The following is a 15,959-nucleotide window of genomic DNA, read 5'->3' on the forward strand; positions in this document are numbered from 1 at the left end:
GATGCTGTGCCAATACTTGGCGCCACTGCACGGATTCTTGTAATAATCATAAAAAGTCAAAGTGCGTGTGTGTGCGTGCGCTGGGAGCTCGTTTTTCATAGGTCCCTTTCCAGGATGCGAGAATCTGAACTGGGCTCCAGGGCTAGGTGGGCGAGATCGTCCCAGCCCCCACTCCCAGCCTAGGGCCGGCGCGGTCGGGTTTTCCTCCGGCAGGCGGCGGGCTGACGGCTGCAGGGCGCGCTAGGCACGTGAGGCGGCAGCGCCGGCGCCGGCGCCAGCTGCAGAGGTGCAGCCCTGGCCGCCCGGCTCGCCTTCCGCAGGGGCTGCCCGTGCCGCTGGGCCGCCGAGCCCTCCCTCCCGGTTCCGGGGCTCGCGGCCTGCCCACCGCCCTCCTCGACCGCTACCCCAGCCCACTCCGGCCCCTCCGTGCGTCCCCGCGCCACCCCTGCCAGGACCGCGAATCCCTCCGGTTTCGGCGGCTGTGCTGGTCGTCTCGGAAGCCTGTGCGCTCGGCGGCGGGCAGAGACTGCCTTCGGCTCCTGCAGCTCCGCTGGTCGCCACTGGGGGCTGCCACGCCGGAAAGCTCGGCGGGGACGGTGCGCACGGCCGCCGGGTTTCTGGGCGCCTCTGGCCGCTGGGCTTTCTCCACCGCTGGCCCTGCGCTGTCTCCGCAGCCCGCCCGGCTCCCTCCCAGATCGGAGCGTGTGATTGGGTGCGTGTGTGTGTAAGCGAGAGAGAAACCGGGTACGCGCGTATGCGCGCGCGTGTGGGGGGCAGTGTGCATGCGGGGAGTACGGGGGAGTGTGTTTGTGTGTGTGCGTGTGGGTGTGAGTGCCTGGCTCCCTCTCGCTGAGACACACATGCACGCACACACACACACAACCCGGCAGGCTCGTCTGAACTTGAAGACACCCCACATTCCAAGATGCCCGAGGTTCCTGGGAATGCCCGGGGTTCTTCGATCCGGAAAATCCTACCGGCATCCTCCTAGGGAGGGATTATCTTTTTTTCTTCTTCTTCTTTAATCTGGAAGAGAAGAGAACAAGTTGTGCTTTTCCCCCCTTCTTCTTGCTAAATGCCATGGATATAACTGAATAAGCGGCTCAGGGCTCTCCCCGCGTGGACGTCCGAGGCCACCATCTGCCTGCGTTCGCCGGAGCCGCCGGAGGGTTTAGCTCGAGCCTGTCTCGGGCGGAGAAGGATGCGTGGCCGAGCGGGGGAGCCCGGGCGCCCCGCGGAGCCGGCCTCGGTGCCTCCCAGCCGGGGGTAGATGCTGCCTCGCCCAGGTGAGTGGTCGCCGCTGCTGCGTCTTCGCGATCCCGGGTGTCCTCGGGAGCTCGGCGCAGGGCTGAAAACGCGCCCAAGGGAACCGGGAACTTTGCATCCCTTTCTTTTTTCACTTGAAGACTCCCCTCATCCTAGGGGCTTCAGCGGACACCCCCTTCTCTTTTCGCCCATCCTTATCGCGAGAGATTTCCTTTCCTTTCTTTCGTTTTTTTCCCGGGTAGTGGGGGTGAAACTCTGGCGGGGAGCGGGGAGAGCGGGAAGAGCGGGGTCCGCATGAGGCTGGAGAGCAGGCTGGAGAGCAGGATGGAGCGACGGAGCCGCGGGTGGATGGAACGGTTGAAAGCAGCGGGAGAACTTTGCCGCCAGACCACTCTGTTGCATCTCCACACATGGGAGGCCTGGCTAGAGCCATTGCTGGGGGCTGGGTGGGGGCGCTGGGGACTCCCTGAGCTCTGTGGGCTGGGTGGGGTGGGGTAAAGCCAAGTGCAGAGGGGTTGATGCAGAGCAGAGGGGAGGAAGGAAGACATGGCTGCAGTTTGGGGAGGCAAGTAGGGCAGGTTCAGGGACCCTATTCTGGCCTCAGGCAGAAAAAGCGAGATTAGGGGGATTGTGTGTGTGTGCAGTCTGGGCATGAGAATGGCATGATGAAGCAATATGGAAAATGGCATTAGCCATGACTAGGTTCATAGGGTTCTGTCTCCCACCCAGCCATGCCCTGGTTCTAAGGTTGGCCTGGGCAGGGAGGAGGGAGAGCAGTGGACCGTTCCGAGGTGGACAGTGCCTTGCTTTGCACAGACCTTCTGAGGGAGGTGTCCTGCTCATCTTCCCATCAGCCCAGTACAAAGGACAGAGGCAGAGAGTTCCAGGGAGATAGAGCCTCTGAAAGCCAGCGCTGGAGGGAGAAGGGAGCCTGAGCTGCGACCGCAGAGGGACTGAGCCAGACTGTTGCCAAGTGCATCGGGAGACAGCAGACAGCTGCAGACAGACAGACACCTGCAGGGACAGGGAACATGTCGCTGCAGACAGACAGACACCTGCAGGGACAGGGAACATGTCAGAGCCTGCACTCTTGGATTGGAGTTACAGGGATGATTATAGGTGCTGACCGCCTGCCCTGGCCACAACTGTGTGTGTGTGTGTGTGTGTGTGTGTGTGTACACATGTGTATGTTTCAGGGAGGTGGCAGCTGTGGCCTCCATGGCCTGATTGGCCACCTAGCCTTCCAGTGCTGGGGGAGGGGGCAGCTTCAGGAATTTGACCCCCTGCAGCTGGGGAGGAGCAGAACTAGGGAGGAAACTGCCATTCCCTGGGCTATGAAGTTCCCAGGGACCAGGGCGAGAGGTTCCACGTGGGCTGTTTTTCTTGTGTGGGGGCTGATTCGGGACTCAAGGTGGGGAGCAAGGGAACTGGGTCTTGGGGTTGTGCCCTGGTCTGGTCGCTGCCCTCTGGCAGGAGCTTTATGTAGCCATGCACAGCAGAGCCTCGAGGACAGTCGCATTTCCTTGTGGGGTACATTGGAGGCTGAAGGGGGTCAGGGTCCTGTAGGGAGGATTCAAGCTTCAAAAGACCTGCGCTTGGAGCCATCAACCTCGGCAGACCATGTCAGCTGCCCAGGCCCTTCTGCTGATGCTGGAATGTCATCCTTCCCTTTTGACTCTAGCTGGGAGTGCAGAGTTGCATCTCTCTTTCTGGCCTCCTCACATGCTTCTGCTCAGGCCCCCTGCCCAGCCCTCAATTTAGAATTTCTGGTCTAATTCCTCCCCAGGAATGTAATTATTTATCTTCCTGCCCTCATCCTGGGGATGCAAACAGCAAACTTGGCATTTGTGTTTCAGCCTCCGGGAGGTTGGCTCTCAGCTCCATCTCTTGTCTCGGAAGGACTGGGTGCCTGCCATGAGCTGGAGACCTGGGGCTTGGGGTTCCTTCTTCTGTGAAGTGCCAGTTCTTTGCTCAGGCCCAGAAACACGAGAAGCTGGGGAGTCTGGCCTGAGAAAGAGTGAGCTGGGAGCTTCCAGGAGGTGAGGGTGAGGAAGAGAAGGAAGATAGATGGGAAGAAAATGCAGTCAGTGGGTGGGGCCACTGGGGAAACCAGGCAGCCTTCTTGCCACTGGAGTCCTGGTTTGATTGCAGGAGGAACTGCTCTTATCTTTGCTTCAGCTCCAAAGGAAAATAAAAAACCCAGTGATTCCGGCCTCCAAGTACCAGTTTGCCAAGCCTCTTTAGCCCGTGGGGTTGAGCAGTTTCTGCTGTCCTTTTTTGAGGGGTGGATGTATAGAGGCATATAAACTCCTGGCCTGGAGTCTGTCTACCCAGAGACAGTGGAGAAGTGAAGTTGGAATTGTTTTCAGAAAATCCCCTTTCCTAAGGTGGATATGAGACTCTAGGGAGTTCACAGTCTGATGGGGGAGGCTGCTAGACTGGAAGCAGAGACACAGAACAATAAACCTGGGATGGCCAAGTGGAATTGGACTCTCAACAAGAACACCAACAATTTGAGTGTTTTGTGATTGATTTTTCTTTGGGTAGGGGTAGAGTTTTAGGGTCCAACTTATTGAAGGAATAGAGTTGTGAAATTATGGAATGAAACCTCAACTTGGGGGGCCTGGGTTCAAATTCTGGCTCTGCCACATCTTGGTTAACCATGTGTCTTTGTGTTTTGACCTGGTAAAAGAAAATAATAGCATGTGCCCAAAAGATGGATTGTGACCTGATGTTTTCCTGGTGGTCCCCAAACCCCTTTTCGAATCTGAGAGTCTCTTGTTGAAGCAGGGAGGGTTGGAAGGGAGGGAAAGGTCTTCAGAGATGTGGAAGATAGTACAGCCAGCTTCCCCCTGCCCAGGGAGCTGCCAGGAGGGTTTGATGCCATCAGCCATAAGCTGATTGTTAAAAGACTCCAGGAAGCCCTCCAGAAAACTTTGAGAATTGACGGTTGAGGAGCAAATTTCACCTCTAGGCCCTGGCACCTGCTTCCCTCCCTTTCTCTTGTTTGTTTTGGATTTTTATGGCCATGCACATTTCCTCAGGAAGTGGGGTTTTGCATTTTACAAGTTTCATCTGCCAGCCTTTCCTGTCTGAGGTTTGAATGTAAAATACCCTCCAGCACCAAGTCTTCTCTTTTTTTACTCTGCTGCCCACTCCCAAGGGTGGCCTCACAGGAATGCTGTCAGACCCAGGTAAAGGGAATGGATACAGCTCCTCGTGGGGCCTGGGCGGGGCTTGTGATTGAACTCGGTCTTATCTGTGGAGTTGGGGGAGGTATACATCCAATTTGAGAGAGGGGCCTGATTTTCTTACTGATGAAACAGGATGCTGGTGCTCCCCCTCCAGGGTTGTTGAAAGGGCAGAGTAGCATGTGTGATTGCATTTTGTAAACTGGACAAGCCCTTTAGCACTCAGAGCTATATTTGTGACCCTTCCTCATTAAGACTGTCACTAAAATGTCAAATATAATTATGCTCAGGTATCAGGGCACTAAAGATGGGCTTTCACGGGTCAGTTTCATGTGGGACTGCAGTAAACCGGTAGTTACAGCCAAGCCAGTGGACACTGTGCCTTCTGAGAAAAGGGGTGGTAAGAACCAGCAGAAACAGGGCCGTTTTGGTCTAGATAATTGGGTGGGACTGATAGCAGGAAGCTAGGAAGGGGCACATGGGCAGCATTTTTAGAAGAAGTATTTTTTGGAGGGTTTTTCCTAATCACACCCTTCCATTAAATTTTAATGCCACAGATATACTGTATGTATATTTATGCTTTGTATATCAAAGGATTAAGTTCTCTTTTTTGGCCTCCCCACCAAGAACACATTTTTGCCCCTTGGGGGCGATATTGTCCCCATTGAGGATGCATTGTCCTAAAATTAACAGAAGTTAGTGTTAGTTAGAAGAGGTGTAATAATGAGGCAGGGGGATTCCAGAAGACAGTGAGGAAGACAGATGCAACTTGCTACCCCAAGTGTGGTCTGTGGACCAGCATCAGCATCACCTGGTAGCAGGTAAGCTGTGAAAAACCATATGCTGCAGACCTCCTGAGTGGGAATCTCCATTTTATCAAAATGAGAGGTGGGGACAGTGTTGGATTGACTGCCCAAGAACACAAGGCTAGTCTTTGAACAGAGGGTCAAAAATAGCTATGTTCTGTACCACTCAGCTTGTTCAACTATTCAACTATTGAGTCCAAATGCACCAAGCAAGTTTTAGTAATGACACAGTCTACACATGTCATGATTTACCAGCCTATTTTTTTTTTTCTGAGTGATTTCCTTGAGTTGTAACTGAGGGTTGTATAGAAGGTTTGGGAGCCCTGCAGAGGAGACCCAAGGCTTCCATGCAACAGAAAACCAGGGCATCTTTGATGTGGACAGATCTGGGCCTGCTCTTTTTGAATGTCTCCAAGGGCTGAGGCCAATGGAGACCAGACCAACAGACTGGAACTATATAGACAAGATATAGGTGTTAAACTGTGTCAAGCTGGATTAACGAACAAAACTGTGTTCTAATAATTTATCAACCTGCTTGGGATTGTCTGCAGGAGAGCCTGGGCCTCCCTGGCAGCCATCCTGTATTAACAGGGCAGGCCCACAAACATGAAAGATGGCAAAATAAGTTGGGCTCTTTACAGTTCACTGCATTTGTCATTGGCATGTCCTATTCACCCACCAGCAGGAGCTAAGCTATAGTCCATGTGCCCAGAAACGACATGAAGAAACAGAAAGCTGAGCATCTCTGAACCCCTCTTCCCTCTGTGTCTCCTGCCTGGGCCCTCTCCCCTCTCCACCCCATTTTGGTGTAGGACGACACTGAGGAACGGGTTCCCTTTTGCCTTAACTCAGATCTCTAGTACACTCTCTGGGGATGCAAAGTCTATTTGGCCCTTCCATTTCTTCTTCCCAGGGACTCACTTCCTATTCCTTTTCTCCAATAGTAGCACTCTGTTCCCAGCTACCCCATCCTTTTTCATTCTCCTGCTAAGGCAGCTTTAGTCAAAGAAGCCATGGAGTCCCCAACTATTGTTGAGGGTCTGTGGAGGCTCCTACTTCAGAATAATTGTAAAGTAGGCCTCGATGACTCTCTCTGGTCCCCAAATCATATTAAATGTGGCCACCCAGCCTACAGGACTTGGAGAAGCTTGGGGAATGAGCCATGTGAGGGTCTCAGTACTTGGTGAGAGAGCGATGGATGGTGGCAGTGAGGGAAAAGGCGTTTCTCACTTTCTGAGCTCCTGGAAACTCCTAAAAATGCCTAACGATGGCTGTAAGAGATGAGGGCTTGTCATTCTAAAAAGGCATTAAAGATTCCTGGATAGGTACAATGGATTCCTTGACTCAACCTTTCCTGCAGTGAAGCCACTATAATACCTAGAAATGTCCTCCTGGGGCAGAAAGGAGGGAGGATGGATAGGGACCTGGGGTCACACGCGTCAGAGGTTAGAGGTCGTCCTGTAGCACAAGGCACTGCAGGCTGGTCAGAGAATACTTGCTGAGGTACAGGGGAACCTGGAATGAGCTCTCGTTTTAGCTCTGCCCGGAACTTGCTGCGTGACTTTGGCAGCAAGAGAGGGGATCCTCTCTTCCTGTCCTTACCCATAGATCAGAGCCTGCGTGCTCTTCCAAGGCCTTTTCAGTTCAGGTCGTTGATCCTTTGATATATGAGTCCATGATCCAGCCTCAGAGCAAAGACATCTCTGCAGAGCCATCTAGGCCCTGGAAGTTACTTGTCTGGGGTCCTCCATCATCTTTCCCATCCTCTTCTGCCAGACAGCACTGACCTGAGGCTTTTCTTTGCTTCATGCTACTGACTGCTCTATGACCAAACACTGTAACTGGGTTTTGTTTGGAATGACCAGGATCCCGGGGCTGCCAGCTGATTGAGGGTGTCTCATTCCTCCCCACTCCACCACATACATGTGCACATACACACATTCATACACACACACCCCCACCAGTGTACACAGGTCCACATACCTCACACACATACACACATGCATGCCCACACATATATACCTACACATACCCACATTCATGCTTACACTCAGACATACATTCACATATGTATACATTCTCCCTCACACTCACACTTACACGTTCATATGTACACACACATACAGGGACACGTTCATGTACACACATTCACAAGTTCATATACCTACTCTTACAAATGCAACACTCCCACATATTCACATGCATATGCACACACTCCCTTTTTCCACTGCACTGACTTCTCCCTCAAAGACATGGGTGAGTGCCATTCAACCCTCCCAGTTTACTGTCTATTTTAGAGAGCATTTCAGTACACGGCTTCCCGTCATTCCTATAGCCCTCTGACCTCATTCAGGAGGATAAAACCATATTCTCTTCTGTATATGGATGAGGAAACTGGCTTGGATTTGCAGGTAGCAGGGTCAGAATGAGACCCAAGACTTCTGGATCCTGTCCAGAGGTTCACCTATCACTTGAGAGCTGCCGTAGCACTTTCTGCTCTGTAGAACAACCCTGGAAGGCAGAAAGGGCGTTGAAGATGGGGACTAAGGACCAGGGAGATTCCCACACAAAGGATGACTGGACCATCTATCCTTCTCAGCCAGGACATGTGCAAAGTCCTGAGGCTTCTTCCTTCCTGGCTCTCAGTCTACTAGAAGCTTTTATTCACAGTAAACTCCAGCAAGTGAGAAATGCCACCCTAGGGCAGCCCCACGGGCATTCCAGTTTCAATTCTGACTTGTTTTCACCCAAGTAGGGTGTGGGAGAAGAGTAGACTGCCTCTGTCCTCAGGGTGGAAGTAAACAGGCCCTCTCACTGCCATTTCTCATGATGGGATCAAGCTGTGCTCATTATCAATGTATCATTTTTGTAGTCTCAGCCCACCTCACCTCTGGAGGTTATGGCTTCTGTGCTTTTCTGCCGGCCATGACAATGAGGTTTCCTTTAGCTCGCTCTAAAGTGCCTCCTTCACTTGCTTCAAACTTTAAGGCCCAGAGAGCCTGTTCCTTTAGGATGTGGTGATCAATCCTATCCTCCGTCATCCAACCCTTTCATGACGCGATGGCTAGCAGTCTTCCCCTGTTTAGTTTAATTCAGCAAGCATTAATTGAATGCCTACTATGTGCCACCCAGGGGCCCTGACACTGCAAAGGTGAATTACCTCTCGAGTCCGTGTGTGCATGCAACCCTCAGCCTTGTTGATCATTTGACTTCTTCTCCTGCACTTTTTCCCGCCCTGTGTGTGGACTCCAGGACTTGATTATGTTGGGGGTGGAGGTTCCAAGGTCTGGCTGATTTCTAGTGCAGTCCCTCACCTGCATTCTCTTGTGTGTGTGTGTGTGTGCGCGCGCGCGTGTGTATGTGTGCGTGTGTGTATGTGTGTGTTCATGTGTGTTGCTTAGGAGTCAGCCAAGGTCACACACAATTAACTGCTTGATGTAAAGCTGACAGTGGTGGTGGTGATGATGATGATGGTGATAGTGATACAGTGATGGTAATGAAGTCCACTTAAGAAACAGACTCTCCAGCTGCTTTCCCAGCTCCCTCTCCTGCTCTACCACTAAGCTGACGTCTTACCATCTCACCCAAATAGAAACTGATAGGATGAAGAGATTTGGGGTCATTGTCCCAATTTAGGGACAGCTGGCCTGAAAGGAACCATTAATCTTCCTCCTTGCCTGAGGACTTATGTCGCAGGGCTAAGCTGGGAAGAAGGGGAGCTGAGGGTAGAGACCCTGGAATAGACATTAAATTTTGGACCCTCTGTCCAGAGTCACACCTCCTAAGCACATAACAATAAGGGCTATTGCTCTGGAGGAGAGGGTGTTTCCCCAGGCTGGTGAGGGGCAAGAATCTGGGAATGAGGCTGTTGGCAGGGATTGTGCTTGTGATCGCAGAGTGGTTGCAAATGGGCAAAGCAGGTCCCTGATGCTTAGCAACTCTTCCTTTGATGAGTGAAGACCAGTCTTTGTCCTTGGGAAGTTTATGTCTAAGGAGGAGGATAAAGCAGATACACAGGCTCATTACTAGGGAGCATTTAGGCACCAAAATTCATGAATGGATCATCTTTCCCATAGGGAGAAATGTGCTTCCATTTGTAGGACTTGCACTGTGTTCTGTTTTCCTGGTTGTATGAACTTAAGCAGGTTACTCTTTCTGTGCCTCAGTTTCCTCATCTGCAAAATGGGGATAATAATAGTACCTACCTCACAGGGTTGTTAAGGAAATTAAATGAATTACTATACCTAAAATACTTGGAGCAGTGCCTGGCACATATTGAACACTATGTAACTGTGAGCTATTAGTAGTCGTAGTAGTAGAAATAGTGGTATTTTTCTAAGCATGGAGAGGACGATACTTAGGAAAATACCACTGAGGAGCCTCTTAACGGATATTCCTTTCTAACGGCCACCTTTTATGTTAGACAGCAGTCTAGGGAATCTTCACATGATCTCATTTGTCCCTTCCAACAATCCTACCAGGCAGGCAGGATAGACCTTATGATTATAGCCACTTTGCATAAGGGGAAACTGAGGCACAGATGTTATAAAGTGGTTTCTGGTCCGATGGGGTTTTCATTGTACCTCGCAACCACACTGCATTCAGGCAAGGGATTACCAGAATTTTGGAGCGGCTGGTTTTGGATGATGATAGCCGATAGGTTCAGGACTGAACCTTATGCATGTTGGGATCAGATTGCTGGGAAAATAAGCCACGATGGGGAAGAAAGATCTCATTCCAGCCTTGCATAACTAGGCAGGATCTGCATGAAGTGGCATGGGGAAAAGCAGGCTACTCTCTACACAGCACCCCAGAGGATGGTAGTTAGGCCACAGGACATGAGTGTTGAAGCCTTTTGAAACCGTCATGAATGCCTTGAGATGGGGGTGCGGTTAAGAGTAGCGTCTACTTTATAGGGTTGTTGTATGCTTACTGTGAGGGTGCTGCTGTGCTGGGAGCACTCAGTGGGGACAGAAGGGATGGGAGACCTGGATTGGGAATGGGAACCCTCTAATTCAGCCTGGCCTAGTATGTGGGGAGAAAGGCAGAGATATCCTCCTGGGCCATATTCCTACCCACCCCAACACCCTTGTCCCAGGGCTGCTCCTAGTGGTAGGAAGGGGACCCTTCTTGGGTTTGAAAGGATTGGAAAGCATTTGGGGCAAGAAAATGGGCCTTGGGCCAGGACCCAGAAGAGAGGATGAAAACCTCTAGCAGGGAGAACCGGACTGGAGGAGGGAATGCTTGTGGGGGTGGGGTTTTAGGAACTCAGGGGTGTCAGGATGCGGAAATGGATCATAGGTCCATCTCTAGGGAGGGACATGAGGTAATGATGGAACGTAGGTGTGGGGCCATAGGAAGAGGACTCAGGAAGGTGAAGGCCAGAATCAGGCAGCAGCAAGACTGCAGGAGGAGAGCTGGGGGTGGGACCCGACAGAAGCCCAGGCCTCCCAGCCACTCTCCACTCAGAGCTAGGCTGGCCAGGACCCAAAGCTCCAGCCCAGTGTCTCTGTCTTGGGGTGGAGAGAAATCAAGGCCCTGAGCTCCTTCTAGGGCTCTGTGATCAGTCTGTTCCATAAATCTCAGGCCATGTAAATTTGGTGCATAATTGGGAGGCACTGCAGGTACCTGCGGCTCCAGGATGAAATCCAAGCAGCTCCGGGGAGAGAGCAATGGATCATGAGTTACAGGGAAGGCAGATGGGGCGTGGTGGTGGCTGGCCCAGCTTGAGGCGTGAGTTATCTTAGGCTGGGCTGCCCTGCCGTGCTGCTGCGCTGCAACACCGGGCTGATATTTACTGTATATTGGTTTTTAAATTACAGTACAACATTGATTCCCTGCTCTTCCAGTTCAGCCCTCACTCTCTGTCCCTGCTCTGCTCGGCCTTTCTCTGCCTCTCCGTCTCTCTCTCCATCTCTCTTGTCTCTCTCCAATTCAATTTCTAATGCAGAGTATTATCTTACATTGTATCATGTTACCCTATGGAATTAGGCTTACACTACGTTGTATTTATTGGAGTATGCGTTATATTCAAACCTTCCATGCATAAGGCACTTTATACATTTTAAAGCTCTACTTGCAGCCATGCCTGTCTTCTTTGGACCAAATGACAGTGAGGAAGTAGGGCAAGCAGACTTGTCTCAATTTAAATGTGAGGAAACTGTAGCTCAGGAAGGCTAATGGAATGACCAGGTCATGCTCGCATTATATTATACCATAATAATAATGGCTACTGGGTATTGAATGCTTGCTATGAGCCCCATGCTATTCTTAAATAAGCTTTATGTACTTATTTTATGCCCACATTCATTCTGTGCAGTAGATATTGTTATTACTTCATTTTACAGGTAAAGGAGTGAAGACTCAGAGTGGTTAAGTAGCTTGCCCAAGGTCGCACAGCTATCATAGTAAAATTCAACTCTGAATTAGCTGGATTTAAACCCCAGCAGCCAGCTCCTGAGCCCGCTTTCTTAATCATGATGCATGCTGTCACGTGCTGTGATCCCTGAACTGGATCAGGGGGTGGGAGAGTGGGGATGGGGTGGGATGGCTTCATGATACTACAAGAGGCATTCTTGTCCTCACGCGGCTTCCATTTCTTTATATTTTCACTGCACCCAGAGGAAAGGCCTGGGGTCCTCGCAACAACAGGAAATGTCCCCAGAGCAAGAGGCCAAGTTCCTCTGACCCCAATATCCACAGATGTCTAAGGCCCCAATATCCACTGGTTTGGCCCCCAGGCAAGGGCAGAAGGGCAGGTGCAGAGTAAGGGTGGTGTGGCCACTGTCCACCTTCCCTCTTTCATGTGTCCATGGAGGGAGGGTGACATCCTGACCTCCATGGGGGTCTCTCTCAGGACTGCCTTTGTGTGTTCCCTTGCCCTTTGTTTCAAAGGCAAAGCTGCTTGTGGCCTAGGAGCACCTCTGAGCTGGACCTAGCTCCCAGGGACACAGTGAGCCAGTGGGCAGCAGGGGAAGAGCTGGGGGCTTTGCACACTCTGCCAGGTCCAGCCCCACCCTCACTAGTGCACAGCAGTGAGGAGCCCCCTCTGAGTGCTGCCCACTGCAGCCTGAGATGCCTGGTGCTTGAGCAGAAGTTGGGAGGGGTGACTGGGTCCAGCGTGGACCATCCTGAGGAGTCTTTCCTCTCCAGATCCTCATATCCCCTCTTCCTCCATCATCCTAAGGACCTATTGACATGGCTGGCATCAGGCCACAATATGCCCCGAGCCATGGCCCAGACACTCACCTCCCTGTCTTCCAGGTCACATGCATGGGGAAGGGAGGCAGATGTTTTGGGAGAAGCATGGATCCCCTGTGCTGCCTGCATGTCCCTTATTGGGGGTGGGTGGGGGAAGAGGGTCCTGAGCCTGAGGATATTGTGTGTCCCATGACTCCAAGAAGCCATCCTTGGCAGAGGGCAGCCCCGCACATCTGCACTTCCGTGGCCCTGCTGTGAAGGGAGGCTTGCTCCCTGCCCACTTCTCACTTTGTCCTTGCTAATGGGGCCCTGCTGTCTCTACAGAGCTGCCTGGATTTTATCCTGGAGCCGCAGGTACCTGCAGTGCCTCCCAATTATGCACCAAATTTACATGGCCGAGATTTATGGAACAGGCCACACAGTTATGGAAAGTGTGAAGTATAAAGGTAAAGTGAAGCTTACACGTTTTCCTGTGGGCTCAGAATCACCAACACTCCCTCCTGCCCACCCCCTTGCCTCGTGAGGGACACAAACTGGGAGCGTAACTCTGAGAGTGACATTTCTGTTGCTTTTCTTATTAGTAGCTACTATTTGATGAGCACTTGACATGTGCGAGGAATTCCAGCATACTGAATCAGGCCCAGGAGTCAGACAGCTGGGTTCAAATCTCAGCCATTCCACTTAGGAGCCATGCGCCCTTGGGCAAGTCACTTAGCTCTTTGAGCCTCACTTTCCCCTTCTGTAAAATGGAGCTAACAGTGGTACCCAATCCCCAAGGTTGTCATGAGTATAAAATGATGAATAGCTACAAAATGCTACAGCACCTGGCACATGGCATATATTATTAAAGTGTTTGCCTGTACCACAATTTGTATGCATTCTCTCATTTTGTCTCCCAACTACTTTTGCAAAGTAGGTATTACCTCCCCGCACGTGTGAAAACTGAAGCTCAAAATGTCAGTGAGATTTGCTCCAGGTCTAGGGTGACCAACTGTCCCATTTGGCCTGGGACTAAGGGGGTTCCTGGGATGCAGTACTTTCAGTTGTATGTGTGTGTGTGTGTGTGTGTGTGTGTGTGTGTGTGTGTTTGTTTGTTTGTTTGTTTGACATGGAGTTTCACTCGTTGCCCAGGCTGAAGTGCAACAGCGTGATCTCAGCTCACCATCTCCACCTCCTGCGTTCAAGGGATTCTCCCTCCTCAGCCCCCCAAGTAGCACCACCATGCCTGGCTATTTTTTGTATGTTTTTAGTAGAGATGGGGTTTCATCATGTTGACCAGGCTGTTCTCAAACTCCCGACCTCAGGCGATCCACCTGTCTCAGCCTCCCAAAGTGCTGGGATTACAGGTATGAGCCATTGTGCCTGGCCAGGACTTTCAGTTTTGAAGTTAGAAAAGTCCCAGGCCAACTAGGATGAGTTGGGCGCCCTACCCAGGTCATACAGCAAATGCATGGCTGAGCCAGGATTTGAATCCAGTTTCTGATATCCACTGCCACGCCCTAAGCCACTCTAGACACTCTCAGGGATGAAGGCTCTCTTAGCTGCCCACATTTATGGAGCTCTGGCAGGCTTAGAGATGCTGTTTCACTTCATTCTCACAAAACTCTGTCACTTAGGCATTCTTATCCAAATTAAAGCAAAGAGGGAACTGAAACACAGAGGTCAAGTAATGCACCCAGGGTCACCCAGCTAGGAAGTGGCCCAGGTTCGGTCTGGTGCCCAGGCCATCTGGCCCTAGCGCCCCACACTCCTGACCACTCTGCTGCAGCTCGCCTCCTACCCTTTCCAAATTCCCTCCAACTGTACCTGGTCTCATTTGTTCATCCCAGTGGCCTCTGGAATAGTCAAGGCAGGCACTTTTAAACCTATTCTAAAGGACAGAAAACTGAGGCTCAGAGAGGCCAAGTTCCCCAGCTAAGGTCACACAGCTTGTAAGTGATGAGAGCAGGATTAGATTTCATCAGGAGTTCTCAGCTGATGCTTCTCACTCTCGTTTTCATGTTTGATAAATGGGCAGGATGCCCTCAGTCCCTTTCAGTTCTGTTCAAATTCATATGAAGATATGAGGTCTCTGTCATCACTGGGGCAGCTATGCAGACAGCAGGTCTGAGGACACCTGGGGTCTTGCTGCCCTTTGGCTCCAGTACTTCATTTGATGTAGTTGTCATTATCTGATCCTTCCCCCAGCAGGTAGAGGAGGCACCTTGTTGCAGAATGAACATGCCCGCCTACTAGCAGCACATCTGCTGACTCCAGGAGCCCACCAGCAGCCCCAGGGTTCTCTGTGGATTTCCAGCTCTCACTCCTTCCACTAGCTGGGGAGTAAACACAGAAAAGGCTGCATTCTCCTGGTTGGGCAGCAAAGATACTATTAATGCCAGGATGGTTTCTAAGGCAACTAAATAAACAGGAAGGACACTGACAAGAGTCTATAAATTCTAAATGTTGTTCTGGAAAGTGGCCTGGGCCCCAGGCCCCATAAAACCCATGCAGCCTGCTGGGCTGGTGGTGGTTTATGGGCCCCTTCCTTTGCTGCGGGGTCATCTGCCCATCAAGCCTCCCATTTGTAAAGTCCTTTTTCTTTTTAACTTCCCAACACTTCCCATAGTAATTAGCATTTCATGGTTGTCTTTAAGCCACTCACGTGGATGCATCACTCCCCCATTTAACAGATAGGAAAACTGAGGCACACAGGGGGTTTGTGAACTGGATAATGACCCAGGTCCCTTGATGCTGATCTAGAAAGTTCTCTCTCTGATGTTCATACTAAGTAAGCACTTACTATATGCCGGGCACTGTTGTAAGCACCTCACACTTATTACTTAATTTATTGCCCATGACAACCTTAGGACATAGGTATTGTTATTATAACTATCATCTCTACTTCCTAGTAAGGAAACTGTGATATAGAGGGTTTAAGTAACTTGCTCAAGACCACGCATGTGATAAGTGGTGTGCAAGAATTTGGCCCCACAACCTCAACCATCATGCTGTTGGGATGGGGCAAAGGATGGGAGCAGAACAGGAGGAGGGGTAGCTGCTATCCTGGAGGGCCTGGCTCTCTGCTTCCTCCCAGGAAACCGTGGGCTCCCCTGTTCTGGGAACTCTGTGCTCTGGGCAGCTTCAGCACCTCCAGAGAGATGTTCCTCAAGGAACAGTGAGGGCAGACTTGGGGCTGTGCAGGTCAATTGAGAAGTGCCATGGAGAAAGCACCAGGCTGGGAGTCTGGATGCTTCCATGGCCACCCCAGCTCTGCCACCAACTGGTCATGGGACATGGTGTCCTCAAAGGCTCCTCCCCTTTTCCTCTGCATTTCTCTGATTTGGATGGAAGTGGGAATCACATGATTTGGGGATCCACCTGATGGTAGTGACAGCAGCAGAAAGGAGGGCCACAGAGGCTCCAACATTGGACCTGGCCCTGTCCTCATTGTCAGAAGTGCAGACTCACAACGGATGCCCAAATTGCCTGCTAAAACCTGGGCTATTTAAAATAT

The 15,959-nt window shown here is 51.3% G+C and overlaps 1 protein-coding gene across 1 annotated transcript in view; it reads left to right on the forward strand.

The window, feature by feature from the left end:
• The first annotated feature begins 1,247 nt into the window (after positions 1 to 1,247).
• Positions 1,248 to 15,959, forward strand: part of LRFN2 (leucine rich repeat and fibronectin type III domain containing 2) — a 199,254-nt gene continuing 184,542 nt past the window's right edge. Inside the window, exon 1 of the mRNA XM_064361071.1 lies at positions 1,248 to 1,286. The gene's annotated coding sequence lies outside the window, so the exon portion shown is untranslated. The remainder of the gene's footprint in view (positions 1,287 to 15,959) is intronic.

This window comes from Aotus nancymaae, unplaced genomic scaffold (assembly GCF_030222135.1).
Source record: "Aotus nancymaae isolate 86718 unplaced genomic scaffold, 86718_ANA_hifiasm-v0.15.2.pri h1tg000040l, whole genome shotgun sequence".
NCBI lineage: Eukaryota > Metazoa > Chordata > Mammalia > Primates > Aotidae > Aotus > Aotus nancymaae.